Genomic DNA, 18287 nt, shown 5'->3' with positions numbered 1-18287 from the left:
GGGAGAAGACTGCCTTTCAAACTTCCCCCAGTCCAAATCTGCTGTAATTGTCGTGGAATCATTGGCTCTATATGCCCAAAGACACGGGCTTCTCACCTGGGCTTTCCCTGTAGACAAGAGCACTCTACACAACACCCAGTGTCAAGCACATAGTGGACACTCAATAAAGAATAGTTCAATGAATAAATGACATATGACAAAGCTAAAAAATAAAGTGTCTATCCTGTCAGTCAAAATTTATCTAATTAACCAAAATTTTTCAGTTATTACCTAGCAATAGGTCACCAATACCCGTTGCTGTCGAGTTGATTCCAACACATAGTGACCCTATAGGACAGAGTAGAACTGCCCCATAGGGTTTCCAAGGCTGTAACCTTTACGAGAGCATATCTCTATGTCTTTCTCCAACGGAACCACTGATGGGTTTGAACTGTCGACCTTATGGTTAGCAGAAGAGTGCTTAACCATTGCACCATCAAGGCTCCTTGAGAGAAGCCATAGAGTGCTGACTGTGTTTTATTGACCACGGTATTGTGTTGGGATAGTCATCTCTGAGGGGTGGCAGCTAATAGCAGATACTCTGGAATCCCAATAACTTGGTTTACATCTGGGCTCCACCAATTATTAACTGTGACCTCAGGCAAGGGTTTAATGTGTGTAAGCCCGTTTCCTCATCTGTAAAATGGACACAGTAATAGTATCTACTTTCTAAGGCAGCTGTGAAGATTAAATGATTTAGTTACAGCCATACCTGACACCTGAAGGCACTTAATAAATATAGGAGCCCCGCTGGCACGGTGGTTAAGTGCTCAGCTGCCAACCAAAAGGGTTGTAGTTCAAACCCACCAGTCGCTCCACAGGAGAAAGATGTGACAGTCTGCTTCTGTAAAGATTACAGCCTGGAAACCCTCTGGGTCAGCTCTACTCTGTCCTAAAGAGTTGATACGACTCAGAATTGACTCGGTGACAATGGGTTTTTAGGGTAGAAAGAGTGAAAGGAGCCCTAGTGGTGCAATGGTTAAGCACCAGCTGTCAACCAAATCAGCGGTTCAAATCCACCACAGCTCTTTGGAGAAAAGAGCTGGCCATCTGCTCCTGTAAAGATTACAGCCTAGGAAACCCTGTGGGGCAGTTCCACTCTGTTATGTAGGATTGCTGTGAGTCAGAATTGATTCCACAACACACAAAAACAACAACATAAATTACTATATGATCTATTCGAACACATAATGGTAAGGTAGTGTGTGTTTGGGTTGAGTTGGATGTAAGTTGGGTAAGTAGACTTATTTTGGTAGGATCATCAGCGAAGCCCACCCTGAGGAGATGGCACATTTTGCTGAGACATAAATAATGAGAAAGAACTGACTGGGTAGATCTAGGAAGTGTGCCAGGCAAAGACAAAGGTAGGTACCAAGCCTCTGATATAAGAAAGAGCATGGCTTGTTTGCGAACAGAAAGTGGGGCTGGTGATGGAGGAAGAGGGGGTTGGAGAGCTGGGGAGAGGCCTGATTGCAGTGAGTCTGGTAGGGTGAACAGAGGGCACAGAGAAGTCCATGGACAGGCTTAAGCCCATGACTGTGGGATCTGATCTACCTGTTGAAAAGAAGACATCAAAATGCCAATGAGTAAGAAGAACAAGAGTAGAGGGCACCTTGGAATCAATGCTTTTTCTTTCTTTTTTTTAGCAAATTAATTGCATTTTTTCATTTTTAACAAGGATTGGTCACAAATTTCTTGCAACACCCCTGACAACTGTCCAGAACATATTTTAGTCTGATTCTTGAGTATCACACTGATTAGTTACATACTGCCTCTCTCGAGATGGAAGCCTGTCTACTCCACCAGAGTTTGTGGGAGTCATTTGTTGGCTTGTAGGCAAGACTCTATGAGTCTCCTCCACACCTGTGGACCCCACAATCCCGCACATCCCAGGTGATGTAGCCCCAGGGTAGGTGGGGGAAGCCCAGTGCCTGGGAATTGTCTTATTCCTGGGCAAGCCCCCAACTTAAGAAATGATGGATGGCTAACTATGCCCCATCTGTTCCGCAAAAGAGATAAGCCTCACCCTGTTTTACGACAGAACTGCAGTGTTTGAACACAATCTGGAATAGTCACACTAACAAGGTGAAGAATTGAGACAGCTAATTGGATAATTAATCAGATCATTGAAACCCCCTCCTCCAAAGATTTTATATAAAATGACTTGAGGTGCTATTTTCCTCTTAAATTAAAGTGACTCATCAGCTCACCAGCTAACTCTTATGGATCTGACTTCCTAAAAAAAAAACAGATTTCATTACAAAGTAGGTTAATGGTTTCCCCTTTATTTTACCCCTTTAAAAATGTGTACTGTATGTATTTTTTTATTCCAAGCATAAGTACTTTTTCTACTTCTTTTAACATTCCATTGTTCATGTCTTCTTTTTTGTTGGTTGGTTTTTAATACCAAGCCCAACTGATCATTCTCTACCTCCACCCCACCCTACTTTTGCTCTCTGAGTTCTTCTAATTGCTAAGTAAACAGTCAATATGGTTCCACCAACCGAATGGACCCCAGCAGAGAAGCCTTGAGCTCTCAGCACTGAAGCTTGAATTTTGGCCACGTGTCCTCATCTGCTGGTGAACACCTCAGAATTTAATTACGTATTTACAGTTTGGAAGTTCTTAGTTGGGTGATTCATCTTGCACCAGAATTCCCAGATCCAGAGGATAAACCTACCAGTTACTGTGGAGCTGATTCCAACTCATGGTGACCCACGTGTGTCAGAGGAGATCTGTGCTCCACAGGGTTTTCAATGGCTGATTTTTTGGAAGTAAATGCCAGCCAAGCCTTTCTTCCAAGGTGCCCCTGGGGGGACTCGAGCCTTCATCCTTTCTATTAGGAGCCATGTGCATAACCATTGCAAGTGAGTATCTGCTTCTAAACATTATAGAGTCCATCACAAAAAGGCATATTACCCCCACGTGATAGCATGCTTTTAGTCTTTAAAATTTAATCTCAAAAAAATAAAATAAACTCAAGCACGTTTTCTTCTCCAGGATTTCTCTACTTCCCCGTGCTGCTAAGCTAATTCCCTGCCGGGAAAGTATCGCTGTAACCAAGCCATCACACAAAGACATGCCAAAGACACTTGCGAACAAAGTGTTTATTTCTCCCAACAGCAGAGCTAGCAATTTTCAGATTTTCTTAAGTGCAGCCTCCAGCAACCCCTCACTACCTGTTTTAGTAACTTCCCACAGACTTTCACATTTTGGTAGATTCTACAGCCTTGCTTTGTAATGATCGTTAGGAAACCCACAGCCGTAGAGTTGATTCCAACTCATAGCAACCGTCTAGGATGGTTAGAGTAGAACTGCCCCATAGGGTTGCCAAGGCTGAAAATCTTTACAGAAACAGACTGTCACATCATTTTTCCTCGGAGAGGCTGGTGAGTTCGAACCGCTGACCGAGCGCTTTAACCACTGCGCCACCAGGGGCTCCTAATGATCTTTAGGAGAGGGGAAAAAAGTGCAGCAAATGTCAACCTCAGAATATACTCAAGAGGCCTCCGTCAGCACCAGTTCAGGATCTGCGAAATCACTAAAGCACTTACGTCACCGTGTCATAAAATCACTCGGGACGTCTTGTTCTGTTAGAGTTTCTTTTCATTTTCCCATCCTAATGGCTGTTTGCTCCAACTTCTTGAGAAAGGCAGCTTCTGATGTCCACCTGGAAGAGATTTCCTTGACAAAAGATTTCAAGTGCTAGTGTTTCTTTTTTTCCATTTCTTCTTTGCCCCTCTCTTTTTTTTTAATCTGAAATTTAGTATTTTTGATCCTTAATACTTAAGATACGACAGTTTTCTTATGTGTGTGTGTGTGTGTGTGTGTTTCCTGTCTTCTTTTTTCTTTTAAAATGACTGGTGTCAATGTGACTTTGGTGAATAAGTGAATGAATGTAATTAGCCTTAGATCAGCTCAATATATCAGTGCCGGTAACTGGTCAAACATTCAAATGTAAAGTATGACTCGGAGAGGCTAACAGCCAAAACCATAGCGCTTTGGCTAAATCTCTATGAGGATTTGGAGACAAGACAAGGAAGAGAATCGGTCTCAGGGTTGGTCATTTGTTCACTTTTTATCCCAGGGGAAGGTGAACTGTGTTTGTTTCTCTGTGTTAAATAAAGCCAAGGGAAGGAGGAAGTGCGCTCAGGGTGATGTTAAAAAAGAAAAAGAACTGTTAGAAACACGATAACGTGGCTGAAAGGATACAAAAGAAAACCTGTTGCCATTGAGTTGATTCCGAATCATGGCAACCCCACGTGTGTCAGAGAAGAACTTCACTCCATGGTGTTTTCAATGGCTGTGACCTTAAGGAAGTAGATCACCAAGCTTTTCTTTTGTGGCACCACTGGGTGGATTCAAGCCGCCAACCTTCCAGTTAATAGACAAGCGCTAAGCGTGTGCATCACCCAGGGAACCTAGCTGAAAAAATTATGCACTTTGAAATCAGAAAGATCAAAATTCACTTCTGTCTCTCTCCCAGACGGTGACTTCAAGCAGACAACTTACCCTCTCTGAGTCTTATTTCGTCAACTGCAGAATGAAGACAAAAATACCTACCCTACTTCTCAGCCACAAAAACAAAAAATTTGGTAACAAAGTACTGAGGCTCCGATAAATTCTCTATATATGTTAATCTCAGCCCACCCCCCAAGTCAAATTAAGCCTTTATAAATATATGTGTAGAACACCTCAACCAAACGACAGAGGCTAGGCTGTGAAAGGAAAAACACCGTTGCATGGAGACTAACAGATAAGCATTTATGCTCCATAGGTTCCTCCTTTCCCTTTTGTTGGTTACTTAGTCGCTTGGCAACTTTAACCCAGCCACCCCTAAAAGCACATTGTACCACCTGCAACCCCCAACTTTCCTGCAAAAGGAGTCTTGTAGCAGGGGAAAATTTACGTTGGTGGCAGAGCCCTTTGAAGGGAGAAAAGTACATGTTTTAAAAGCCATCCAGCCAACATGAATACACCTCCCATTTAGTACTCAAAGATGAGCATATCATAATATTTAAATCAGTTTTGAGAACTTTCCTTGAAAAGGAAAAAAAAAAACTCTCCTAGTTGAATACCCCAGGGAGGCCACAGGGCGTTCAGTTACCATAGAGATCTGGTGCTGGCAAGCCGTGCTGGGGAGCAGATTGGTGTCTGTTAATTTTTTTTTATTTGTAATTTATGTGTGTTGGCTCATCCTCCATGCTAGTCCAGATTTTTCCTGTTTACCTGTCATCCTGCCTGAAGTGAGGAGGGAATGACAATGCCAGTTTTCAGCCATTTCTTCAATTTGTGAACATCATCAAGGGTCATCTCACAAAGAAGTCCCAGTACTTGGTATTTGCCTGACGTGGGCAAAGTGTTGGGGGAAATTGTGTGGGAATCACTGGGAGCATAGCAGAACTCCACCAAATTCTCTAGGATAGCCCAGAAATAGTACCAAGACCTGTTTTCATCTTATAAATCCTAGCTTCATAAAAAAAAAATAACTTATTATTTTTCTTTGGTGAATACGCATACGCACACATACACACACAAAATGAGCTGGGATACTTCCTATTCTACCCTGTCACCCAGGGGCAAACACAATCATTGAAAATAAATTGTTTTTGTTGTCTAAACTGCTGGTGTCTTTGTTTCCAAGTGCCACTGTAACAGAAACACCACAAGTGGGTTGCTTTAAAGAACAGAAATTTATTTTCTGTAGTTCTCGAAGCTGGAAATCCAAATCAGGGTCTTGGCCATACCGATTCCTTCCTAGTTGGTAGGCTGGGCTTCCTTGGTGCCTTGGCAAACCTCACATGACGTCTGTCTTTCCCAGTGTGTGCAGTACCTATTGCCGTCAAGTCGATTCCTAGAGTCTCCTAAGCTGTAATCTTTACAGGAGCAGATCACCAGGTTCTTCTCCTGCAGAGCCGTTAGGTAGGTTCAAACCAGTCAAGTACTTAACTGTTGTACCACCAAGGCTCCTTAATAATACAGTAGTCACCCTTATCCATGGAGGTATGTCCCAAAACCTCCCCTGGATGCCCGAAACCTCAGATGGTACCAAGCCTAGCTATACTAGGGTTCGTCCTATACATACACACTTATGATAAAGTTTAATTTATAAATTAGGCACAGTAAGAGATTAACAACAATAACTAATGATAACATAGAACAATTATAACAATGTTGTTGTTGTTCTTAGGTGCCATAGAGTCGATTCTGACTCATAGCAACCCCATGCGCAACAGAACGAAACACTGCCCGGTCCTGCACCATCCTTACAATCATTGTTATGCTTGAGCTCATTGTTGCAGCCACTGTGTCAGTCCACCTCGTTGAGGGTCTTCCTCTTTTCCGCTGACCCTGTACGCTGCCAAGAATGATGTCCTTCTCCAGGGACTGGTCCCTCCTGACAACATGTCCAAAGTATGCAAGACACAGTCTCGCCATCCTTGCCTCTAGGGAGCATTCTGGTTGTACTTCTTCTAAGACAGATTTGTTCTTTCTTTTGGCAGTCCATGGTATAGTCAATATCCTTCGCCAACACCGCAATTCATTGTCCAGCTTTCACATGCATATGATGCGATTGAAAATACCATGGCTTGGGTTAGGCACATCTTAGTCTTCAGGGTGATATCTTTGCTCTTCAACACTTTGAAGAGGTCCTTTGCAGCAGATTTGCCCAAATCAATGCGTCTTTTGATTTCTTGACTGCTGCTTCCGTGGCTGTTGACTGTGGATCCAAGTAAAATGAAATCCTTGACAACTTAAATCTTTTCTCCGTTTATCATGATGTTGCTCATTGGTCCAGTTGTGAGGATTTTTGTTTTCCTTATGATGAGGTGTAATCCATACTAAAGGCTGAGGTCTTTGATCTTCACTAGTAAGTGCTTCAAGTCCTCTTCACTTTCAGCAAGCAAGGTTGTGTCATCTGCATAACACAGGTTGTTAATGAGTCTTCCTCCAATCTTGATGCCCCGTTCTTCTTCGTATAGTCCAGCTTCTCGGATTATTTGTTCAGCATACAGATTAAATAGGTATGGTAAAAGAATACAACCCTGACACACACCTTTCCTGACTTTAAACCAATCAGTTTCCCCTTGTTCTGTCTGAACAACTGCCTCTTGATCTATGTAAAGGTTCCTCATGAGCACAATTAAGTGTTCTGGAATTCCCATTCTTCACAGTGTTATCCATAGTTTGTTATGATCCACAGAGTCAAATGCCTTTGCATAATCAATAAAACACAGGTAAACATCCTTCTGGTATTCTCTGCTTTCATCCAGGATCCATCTGACATCAGCAATGATATCCCTGGTTCCACGTCCTCTTCTAAAACCAGCCTGAATTTCTGGCAGTTCCCTGTTGATATACTGCTGCAGCCGTTTTTGAATGATCTTCAGCAGAATTTTGCTTGTGTGTGATATTAATGATACTGTTCTATAATTTCCACATTTGGTTGGATCACCTTTCTTGGGAATAGGCATAAGTATGGATCTCTTCCAATCAGCTGGCCACGAAGCTGTCTTCCATATTTCTTGGCATAGACGAGTGAGCACCTCCAGCGCTGCATCTGTTGGTTGAAACATCTCAATTGATATTCCATCAATTCCTGGAGCCTTGTTTTTCACCAATGCCTCCACAGCAGCTTGGGCTTCTTCCTTCAGTACCCTCGGTTCCTGATCATATGCCACCTCTTGAAATGGTTGAATATCGACTAATTCTTTTTGGTATAATGACTCTGTGTATTCCTTCCATCTTCTTTTGATGCTTCCTGCATCACTTAGTATTTTCACCATGGAATCCTTCACTATTGCAACTCGAAGCTTGAATTTTTTCTTCAGTTCTTTCAGCTTGAGAAACGCTGAGCGTGTTCTTGCCTTTTGGTTTTCCATCTCCAGCTCTTTGCACATGTCATTTTAATACTTTATTTTGTCTTCTCGAGATGCCCTTTGAAATCTTCTATTCAGTTCTTTTACTTCATGAATTCTTCCTTTTGCTTTAACTGCTCGACGCTCAAGAGCAAGTTTCAGAGTCTCCTCTGACGTCTGCCTTGGTCTTTTCTTTCTTTCCTGTCTTTTCAGTGACCTCTTGCTTTCTTCATGGATGATGTCTTTGATGTCATTCCACAACTCATCTGGTCTTGGGTCACTAGTGTTCAATGCGTCAAATCTGTTCTTCAGATGGTCTCTAAATTGAGGTGGGATATACTCAAGGTCATATTTTGGCTCTCGTGGACTTTTTCTGATTTTCTTCAGTTTCAGCTTGAACTTGCATATGAGCAATTGATGGTCTGTTCCACAGTTGGCCCCTGGCCTTGTTCTGACTGATGATATTGAGGTTTTCCATCATCCCTTTGCACAGATGTAGTCAATTTGATTTTTGTGTGTTCCATCTGGCGAGGTCCATGTGTACAGTCGCCGTTTATGTTGGTTAAAGAAGGTATTTGCAATGAAGAAGTTGTTGGTCTTGCAAAATTCTATCATTGGATCTCCGGCATTGTTTCTATCACCAAGGCCATGTTTTCCAACTACTGATCCTTCTTCTTTGTTTCCAACTTTCTCATTCCAATCACCAGTAATTATCAATGCATCCTGATTGCATGTTCGATCAATTTCAGACTGCAGCAGCTGATAAAAATCTTCTATTTCTCAATCCTTGGCCCTAGTGGTTGGTGCATAAATTTGAATCATAGTTGTATTAACTGGTCTTCCTTGTAGGCGTGTGGATATTATCCTATCATGGACAGCTTTGTACTTCAGGATAGATCTTGAAACATTCTTTTTGATGATGAATGCAACACCATTCCTCTTCGAGTTGTCATTCCCAGCATAGTAGACTGTATGATTTTCCAATTCAAAATGGCCAATACCAGTCCATTTCAGCTCACTAATGCCTAGGATATCGATGTTAATGCATTCCATTTCCTTTTTGATGATTTCCAATTTTCCTAGATTCATACTTTGTACATTCCAGGTTCCAATTATTAATGGATGTTTGCAGCTGTTTCTTCTCAATTTGAGTTGTGCCACATCAGCAAATGAAGGTCCCAAAAGCTTTACTCCATCCACGTCATTAAGGTCGACTCTACTTTGAGGAGGCAGCTCTTCCCCAGTCATCTTTTGAGTGCCTTCCAATCTGGGGGGCTCATCTTCCAGCCCTATATCAGACAATGTTCTGCTGCTATTCATAAGGTTTTCACTGGCTAATGCTTTTCAGAAGTAGATTGCCGGGTCCTTCTTCCTATTCCCTCTTAGTCTGGAAGCTCAGCTGAAACCTGTCCTCCATGGGTGACCCTGCTGGTATCTGAATGCCGGTGGCATAGCTTCCAGCATCACAGCAACAGACAAGCCCCCACAGTAAGACAAATTGACAGACATGTGGGGGAATTATAACAATATACTGTAATAAAAGTTATGTGAACAATGGAGGGGGAAGGCATGAGATTTCTTCACGCTACATACTTATTTAACATTTTGTAACTGCGGTTGACCGCAGGTAACTGAAATCAAAGAAAGTGAAACTGAGGATGGTGGGAGGGGCTACTGTACTTAACTTCTGTGTCTAATCTGCCCTTTTTCTAACTCAGAGGTGAATAAATTAAGACACACTCTACATTGATATGACCTTATTAACATAGCAAAGAAAACCCTATTTCAAAATAGAATCACATCCACAGGAATTGGGATTAGAATACCAACATGTGTTTTGGGGGGAGGGGCACAATCCAATCCACGTTGTTGTTGTTGTTATTAGGTGCCATCAAGTCGGTGCCAACTCATGATGACCCTATAGGACAGAGTAGAACAGACCCCACTGGATTTCCAAGGAGGGCTGGTGGCTTTGAACTCCCACCTTTTTGGTTAGCAGCCAAGCTCTTAACCAGTACACCACCGGGGCTCCAAACAGCTCGTAATTGATTATCTTTCCAACAGGGTGTGGGTGCTAGGTGGGGAGATGGGTATTAGTGGTGTTTCTCCACTCTCTCTACATTTCCCCAAGATTAAGCCACAGGAAAATATTAGTCCTGCTGAAAATTAAACCAAGTCCATTCCATCTACTCAAGAAAGGAGTAAGGTGATTAATACTTTATAGACTTCCCCTTCTTCTCAGTGAGCGAGTGGACTCAGAAAGGCAAGTTTAGAGATGTGCTTCAGTGGATGTCAACTAATAAATACTCATTTCCATAAAATTTAAATGAACCCAGTAAAATCTACCTCTTGCTGTGCAAGAACCCCATCTCATTACTCAAAATAGCAGCAATGTTATTATAGAAAGCCACACCCTCCATGGTCAGGATGGCTAGCAGTGAGGTCACAGCTAATGTCCACGCGCTCACGTCCACTGCGGTGGTGAAAATAAGCAGCGAGACCTCTTCAAGTTCTTTCTGCTCTAGGCCATATCCCTTTCCAACCACATGTACCTTATAAAATAATAATGTTCAAGTGTAGTGCTGCATTCCGATTAGCCAAAAGGCAGAGCAAAGATTTTTTTTCTTTTAGCACACAGGCAACTGCTCAAATATTTAAAATGGGCTGTGCAGCTTCAGAAATTTTCAAAAATTTCCTAACTGGATGTATAGTTTCAGAAAAGTTCAAAACTTTAAAGAGAGATGGGCTGAGTTATTTCCCCAGCAGAGTTTTGCATCCGCTTTGCATTTTAAATGACCTTTAAGGAATGATGAGGTTTGCCTTGTGGATACTTAATTGCTTAATTAGAGAAGCAGTTTTTCAGTTAGACAAACACTTCTTTTAAGCCTTATCTTTTGGTTTTACAAAGCCTTCTTTTAATTTTAGGCAAAATTGGGGATTGCTCCACATTTTTAAAATAATTTTTTTTGTTGTTGTTAAAAATATACACAGCAAAACATACACCAATTCGATTTCTTCATGTTCAATTCAGTGACATTGATTACATTCTTCAAGTTGTGCAACTATTCTCACCCTCCTTTTCCAAGTTATTCCTTCACTATTAACATGAACTCACTAACCCCTAAATTTCTTCTCTAACCTTTCAAGTTGCTATTGTCAGTTCGATCCCATATAGATAGCTCTTTAAAAGAGCCCAGGGCTCAAGGCAGACATTCTTTGCTATTTAAGCTAAACTGTTGTTTGGTTTAAAGAAAACTTCAAGGAATGTTTTTGGTTTAAGTTTTAAAGTTTAAGATAATCTCAAGGTAATAGTTTCAGGGGTTCGTCCAGTCTCAATGGCTCCAGAAAGTCTGAATCCCATAAAAATTTTAAATTCTGTTCTACATATCCCCCCTTTTGATCAGGACTCTTCTACTGTTACATATTTTCATCTTCAACTGCATATAACGCAAGAAGACTGAGAAGGGGCACCACCAAGCCCATCTGCTCTTCTTGCCGGAAATGTAAACACTTTCTTGGGCCCACCCTCCCTCTGGCAGACTTCATTACCTTCTTATTAGTCAAAATTGTGAAAGTAACACCTAGTGAAAGTGAGGTCAAGAAAATAAATATATTGCTCTGCCTGCCCCTACAGAGGACAGAGCAAGAGCAAGGAAGTGTTGGTAATAACTCTAGAATTAGTCATCCAAGAGGATCAATCATGCCAGAGGAAGAAAGAGCTGAAATTCATAGATTTGGAGGGTTGGTTTCTTGCTGCTGAATCTCTGCTTTTCAGCTACACAATGCCAAAAGCCTCCGTGAAACCTTGGGGAGAAAAAAAAAATTTGTTAAATATTTACACGACTTGCCTGCCTGGGGAACTTGCCGTTGGCAGTAAAGATTTATTCAGCAGGCTACAAAACAAGATGTCTTTCAACCGTTTGAAATCATGCCCTCGTAATTAAGAAGGGAGAAGTTTTCTAATTTGGGTAATGAAATCTGTAGCTCAGATGAGCATTCATTTTGTTAATATTTATCGCGTGCCTACTATGTGCCAGGTTCTGACCCTCTGAAACAGAACAAGAAAATCTCCCTTATGCCAGACCTACTGGTAATAAGATCTCTCAGTTATTGGACACATATGCTGTGCCAAGCAGCATGCTAAGCATTTTATATAATAAAAATTCACCCTCCCAACAACCCTAAGACATAGGCAGTATCACACTCAGCTTATGCATAGAGTAACCAACCATCTCAGTTTGTCCAGGATGAGGCATTCCCCAGTATATGGGACTTTCAGTGTGAAACTGGGACAGTTCCAGGCAAACTTACTTATACATGAGGCAAGTAAGGCCGAACAAGGCTCAACTCTGTTCTGTAGGGTTGCTACTCAATGGCACAAAACAGCAACAAAAAAATGGGAGTCCCTGGGTTGTGCAACTGGGTATAGTGCTAGGCTGCTAACTGAAAGGTTGGAGATTCCAGTCCACCTCAGAAGAGGGCCTGGTGATCTACTTCCACAAAATCATACGTTGAAAACCCTACAGGGCACAATTCTACTCTGCACACATGGAGTCACCTTGAGTCTGAATCAACTTCACAGCAACTGTCTTTTGGGGGGAGGAGGAAGGGTTTAAGGTTAATGATTTGCCCAAAGTAACACGACGAGGGTGTGCAGTTTCTAGAATCCAACGCAGCGCTGCCGGCTGACATGGCCCTGTCTCCGCCAGGCTGCGACCTGATACCTGAGCCTCCTCTGAAACCTGAGATGCTTACGCTTTCCCTTCCCTGCCTCCTCAAACTGGCCTTTTGCTCCTTCCAGGCCCAGACACAGAAGGGCTTGCTTGCCCTCTTTTGGAGCCATAGAGCTATCAGAGGAAAACCCCTGCCCTGCTGGGTGGACTTGGGTGGTCTTTTAGGGGCCAACACCGCTGCTGAGTGATCACAGCTTCACTCTGACCCTGCCACACTGAGGTGGTGTGCTCCCTCGGCCCCTTCTCCAGGCCGTTGGTATTTAATTGCCTGTAGACAGACTCACAGCCCTGGGTGGACGTTAGTGTCAACCGGGGGAGCTTCTGAAGCATGCTGGAGCCTCAACCATTTCAAGCAGGATCTCCACAAGTGGGGCCGAGGTTTGGGTATTTTTTTCCTTCTCTTTCTTTCTTTTTTTAATTGAGGTGATTTCATCTAGGGTAGAATGCATAAAAATACGGTAAAGCCTGTGACAGGTGAAAAACTGTCAGAAAAGGAAAACTCAAATAGTTTCCACTAAAATGAGTGACAGAAAAGTGGTAAGACTGTACTCTGTCAAAGGTGGAAACCTTTCAAGACCTGGAAAAACAAGGCAGTCCCGTTGAGTTCTGGCTCTCACAGGTTACACGGTGATGAGTGTAAAGCTCAACGAATTTAAACACGTTCACACTGGTATAACCACCTCCCAAATCAAAACATTGACTATTTCCACTTGCAAGACGATTCCCTGATGGGCATGGGTGTGTTTTTTAATTCCCCAGGTGATTCTAGGAGCTCTGGTGGCACAATGTTTAAGCATTTGGCTGCTAACCAAAAGGTGGCAGCTCCTCGGGAGAAAGACTTGGCTATTTACTCCCATGAAGATTACCAAAGCCAAACCCATTGCCATTGAGTCAGTTCTGCCTCATTGGAGCCCTGGTGGCACAGTGGCTAAGAGCTTGGCTGCTAATCAAAAGGTCAGCGGCGTGAATCCACCATCCACTCCTTGGAAAACCAATGGGGCAGTTCTACTCTGTCACATGGGGGTGCTATGAGTTGGAATCCACCCAGCGACACCCAACCACAGGTGATTCCAATGTCCAGTCAGGTTTGAGAGGTATAGACCCTCAGTACCCAAAGATAATCTCTCCTTCCAGAGACAATAGTGGCTGCCTACCCTCTCGGCCACCAGACAGAGAAGGGAACATAAAATAATCCTCAACACGGTGTCACCCCTAGATTTATTTACACGTAGGCTTCTCTCACGACCCTGTGAGCTCCTAGAAGGCAGAAACTGCATCTCCCAAAGAGCCTAGCAAAGTGCCTGGCCCAGCGTAAATTGTGATCAGAGAGGAAAAAAGCACACACAGACGTGTACTGGGGAGTCACACTCAGTCTCCATTCAAAAGGTGGCTGGAGGTTCGCAGGGTTAACGGGGAGAGGGTGCAGCCTTCAGTCCTTCTTGGAGTTTCTGCCTTTTTCTTTGACCTCAGAAGAGAGAGTTCAGGAAAATTGTTGATGCCGGGTCTTGTTCTTTCTCCAAGTTCACACTTGGTCTGCATAGGGGTGACACCAGAGACTTGTACTACAACTCTGCGCTGTTCAAAGCTGATGTCAGCCACTAAATGGGGAAAAGCCAGGCTTCTCCATGGTGATGTGTGTGTGTGTACACATGCATCTGAAAATGAACTCAGGACTCGGGAAAATGGATGTTTTACTAGCAAAAGGCCAACGACACTTAGAAATAACCCATGCCAGATGCACGTTGAACCACCCTGGGTCACTGGCTGAGGCCTTTCTTTTTTTTTTAATGTATAGAATTTAGGAGTTCGAAAAATATTGATTTTGCCTCGAGAGCAGTTAAAAAATTATTGTGTCAGCATCCCCCAGTTCATCTATACCTTTTTCAACCCACATATTTTATTCAGAATGTCTATTTTATTATCCTTTATTTTGTCAAGTTGGTGCTCAATATCCCTGCTTCTCTCTGAGAAAACAGCCCACTATCAAAGTGAGGCCACTTGACATGACCGTGGTTAAAATCGAGAGTGTCGTAGGACAAGGTCAAAAACCAGTGCCAGGTCAAAGACAGCTGGGAAGTTTCCAGGGTTGGGCATGAGATTTATTATATTATTGTTCCCAAAGCCTGGCCCGAGCAGGGTGAGTGGGTGGGTATGCTTTGAACAATGATGGAGAATCCAGGGAGCAAAATTTTCTCACAGCAAGGGCAGACCAAGCCCAGGAGATCTTGGGAAATGGTTGCTCTGAGTTTTGAGCCCTTGCATTTATTTATTCAAAGAATTATTGTCCTCTAGCTGTTAAGGTTGGCCAGATGGCTAAGGTGTCTCAAGAAGGGTTTCCAGGGTGAAGTGTGTCCTGGACTTTAGATGTGAAAATCTGAGCATATTAGCTCTTCCTCCAGCTTCCCACCCCACCCCCATCCCTGGATAAGGGATGTGAAACTTTATAAATAGAAGAAAACATTCAACAAAGAGGGAGGAGAAGAAAGGAAGGGAAGTGAAAGGAAAGAGAAGAAAGAATGGGAAGAAAAGAAAGGAAAAGGGGAGGAAAGAAAGGGAGAATGGGGGAAGGGTAGAAAAGAAGGAGGGAAGGCAGAAGGAAAGGATGAAACTACTGCACATTGGTTGAGTTATTTTTCAGTTCCTGGGAAGGTAGTCGGAAACCCTGGTGGCATAGTGGTTAAGTGCTACGGCTGCTAACCAAAGGGTTGGCAGTTCAAATCCGCCAGGCGCTCCTTGGAAGCTCTATGGGGCAGTTCTACTCTGTCCTGTAGGGTCACTATGAGTCAGAATCGACTCGACGGCACTGGGTTTGGTTTTTGGTTTTGGGAAGGTAGTCTACAAGTAAGAAAGTATTTCATTCTCTAGGGTAATTAGCATGATATATGTTGTCGTTGTTGTGCGCCGAGTCTCCTCTGATTCATAGCAATCCTATATGAAGTAGAACCACCTTGTAGGGTTTCCTAGGCTGTAGACTGTACTAGAGTAGATCACCAGGTCTTTTCTCCCACAGAGCCTCTGAGCGGATCAGCAGCTGAGTGTCTAACCATTGCGCCACCAGGGCTCCTTAGCCTGATATATATAAAAAAAAAAATCACCGTCAAGTAGATTCCAACTCATAGCAACCCTATAGGACAGAGTAGAACTGCCCTCCAGAGGGTTTCCAAGGAGTGCCTGGTGGGTTCAAACTGCCAAACTTTTTTTTGGTTAGCAGCCGAGCACTTAACCACTCTGCCACCAGGACTTCAATATATATGTGGCTCTAGCATATTTCATTTGTATCTCCCAAATTAGCAAGCTACCAGTGGAATGATATGATATCACCATATTATTATTTCCTGCTCTTTAATGGTCTGTCTGGCCTTTTCAAGGCAAGATCAGTCATTTTCCTATCTAACCTTCCTGTCATTCAAAGTCATTTGAGAATGGAAAAAATATGAACCCTTCTCTCTTGGAGTCTTCTTTCCATTTGGAGGAGAGTTTTGGTCATTGTAATGGAGGTTGTGGCCTTTCTGTGAAATACTAGTTTCAACACTTAGGTGAAAAATGTGGGGACAATGCATGATCAAGCAAGCATGGCAAATGCTGTTGACTGTATCTCATTATGGGGTATTCCCAATGGTCATGAACAAAACCCTTCTATGGACGCTGGGAGATATGTACCCTGTTACATTTTCTGCCCCTGGGGTTTATCGGTAGACATTTGAGCCACTTCAGTATGTTCTGGCATGTTGGCGGATACTGGTACGACTGTCTAAACGACAAGGAAATTAGTCCGCACCACATTTGAGTGTTGAGAGCCATTTGTATGAGGGGATGCTTCCCAAAGGAGTGATTGTGTAAAACTTGTGTCTTTAACTTCTGTACAGCAAGATAAGGCTTGCAAGTATTGTCTTAGTTGTCTAGTGCTGCTATAACAAAAATACCAGAAGTCAATGTCTTTAACAAACAGAAGTTTATTCTCTCAGAGTTTAGGAGGCTAGAAGTCCAAATTCAGGGTGCCAGCTCCAGGGGAAGGCTGTCTTTCTATCAGCTCTGGAAGAAAGTCCTTGTCATCAGTCTTCCCTGGGTCTAGGTGCTTCTCAGTGCGGTGACCCCAGGTCCAAAGGATGCACCCTGCTCCCTGCTCTTCTTTCTTGGTTGCATGAGGTCCCTCTCCTCTCTGCTGCATTCTCTTTTTTATATCTCAAAAGAGATGGACTCAAGATACAACCTAATCCTGTAGATTCAGTCCTGCCTCATTAACATAACTACCTCTAATCCTGCCTCATTAACATCATAGAGGTTAGAATTTACAGCACGTAAGATACTCACATCAGATCACAAAATGGTGGACAACCACACAATACTGGGAATGATGGCTTAGCCAAGTTGACACACATTTTGGGGGGACACAATGTGATCCATGACAAGTATGTTTCCTATTTCCTTTGTGTTAATGGAAAGGTATGGTTACAAGCCTACAGAAATATTCAAGCAAATGAGTTATTTTTAGGGTGAAAACAGTTTTTGATACACTTCCTGGGCCATGGTACGAATATGGATCGCATTTGTGATATACTTCATGGAACATGGTACCAATATGGACTGCTTGCAATTGGTACCCTACTTTTTCAAATAATAAAAAACTACCAACAATGATTCAGCAGCCATCCCATTAGTGAATAAACATGGCACCACAAAAAAATTAAAAAAAAAAAATCATCCTTTGAAGAGTTAGAAGCTTAGAAAGGTCCTGAAATAAAGAAACCTGTTAAGAAACATGGTTTAACTCAGCATTCCCCAACTGCATTTGACCTCAAATTTTTTTCTCCACCTATAATCCTTTAGAATGACTATTCTAAAGAAGACAGTTTGAAACAAACCAAAGGGTTCAGGAGACAGAAGACCTGAGGGAAAACAGAAATGCTCTTGAAGATCAGTAGTTCAGCTTTTCATTTTTTAGATAGGGAAATGGAGAGACAGAAGTCATATGGCCTGTGGAGGGTCAAAGGCAGAATTAGAACCAAACGACACAGGGCAAACGCAGTCACCTTTCTCAGCCTCAGTGTCTGTTGTTGTTGGATAGATGAGAGGTTCTCAACTGGAGGGCTTTGAAGTAGCCTCCGATATGATGCCAAATTCTGATCAGCATGCATATTAGTTATCTATTGCTACATAATGAATTGTCCCAGATTTAGCAGCTTAAAACTACACACATTTATAATTTCACAGTTTCTGTGAGTCAGGCATCCAGGCATGGATTAATTGAGTCTTCTGCTTTGGGGTCTCTCCAGGTTGCAATCCAGGTTGTCAGCCAGGGCTGTGGTCTCATCAGTAGCTCAACTGAGGGAGGATCCACTTTCAAGCTAGCTCAGACTATTGGCAGAATTCATTTCCTGGTAGGTCTAGGATCAAGGGCTTCAGGTTCTCGCTGGCTGTCAGCTAGAGGCAGCCCTTAATTTTGAGAGGCCACATGAGGTCTTTGCCACATGGGATTCCCCTAGCTGGGATTACTTCATCAAGGCAGAGAGAGTTTCTTGTAAGATGGAAGCCATAATCCTATGTATTGTAATCACGAAAGTGATATTCCATCCCTTGCCTTATTCTATTGGTTAAAGGCAAGTCATAGCCCCCGAGCACACTCAAGGTGTGGGGCTAACACAGGGGAGTGAACTCT

General features: G+C 42.8%; 1 protein-coding gene across 2 annotated transcripts in view; it reads left to right on the top strand.

The window, feature by feature from the left end:
• Window positions 1-18287, top strand: part of TSHZ2 (teashirt zinc finger homeobox 2) — a 527090-nt gene that overhangs the window by 331057 nt on the left and 177746 nt on the right. The window lies entirely within an intron of this gene.

Source organism: Elephas maximus, chromosome 25, assembly GCF_024166365.1.
Source record: "Elephas maximus indicus isolate mEleMax1 chromosome 25, mEleMax1 primary haplotype, whole genome shotgun sequence".
NCBI lineage: Eukaryota > Metazoa > Chordata > Mammalia > Proboscidea > Elephantidae > Elephas > Elephas maximus.
The sequence above is the reverse complement of the archived record's forward strand: the minus strand, read 5'-3'. Positions and strand labels throughout refer to the sequence as shown.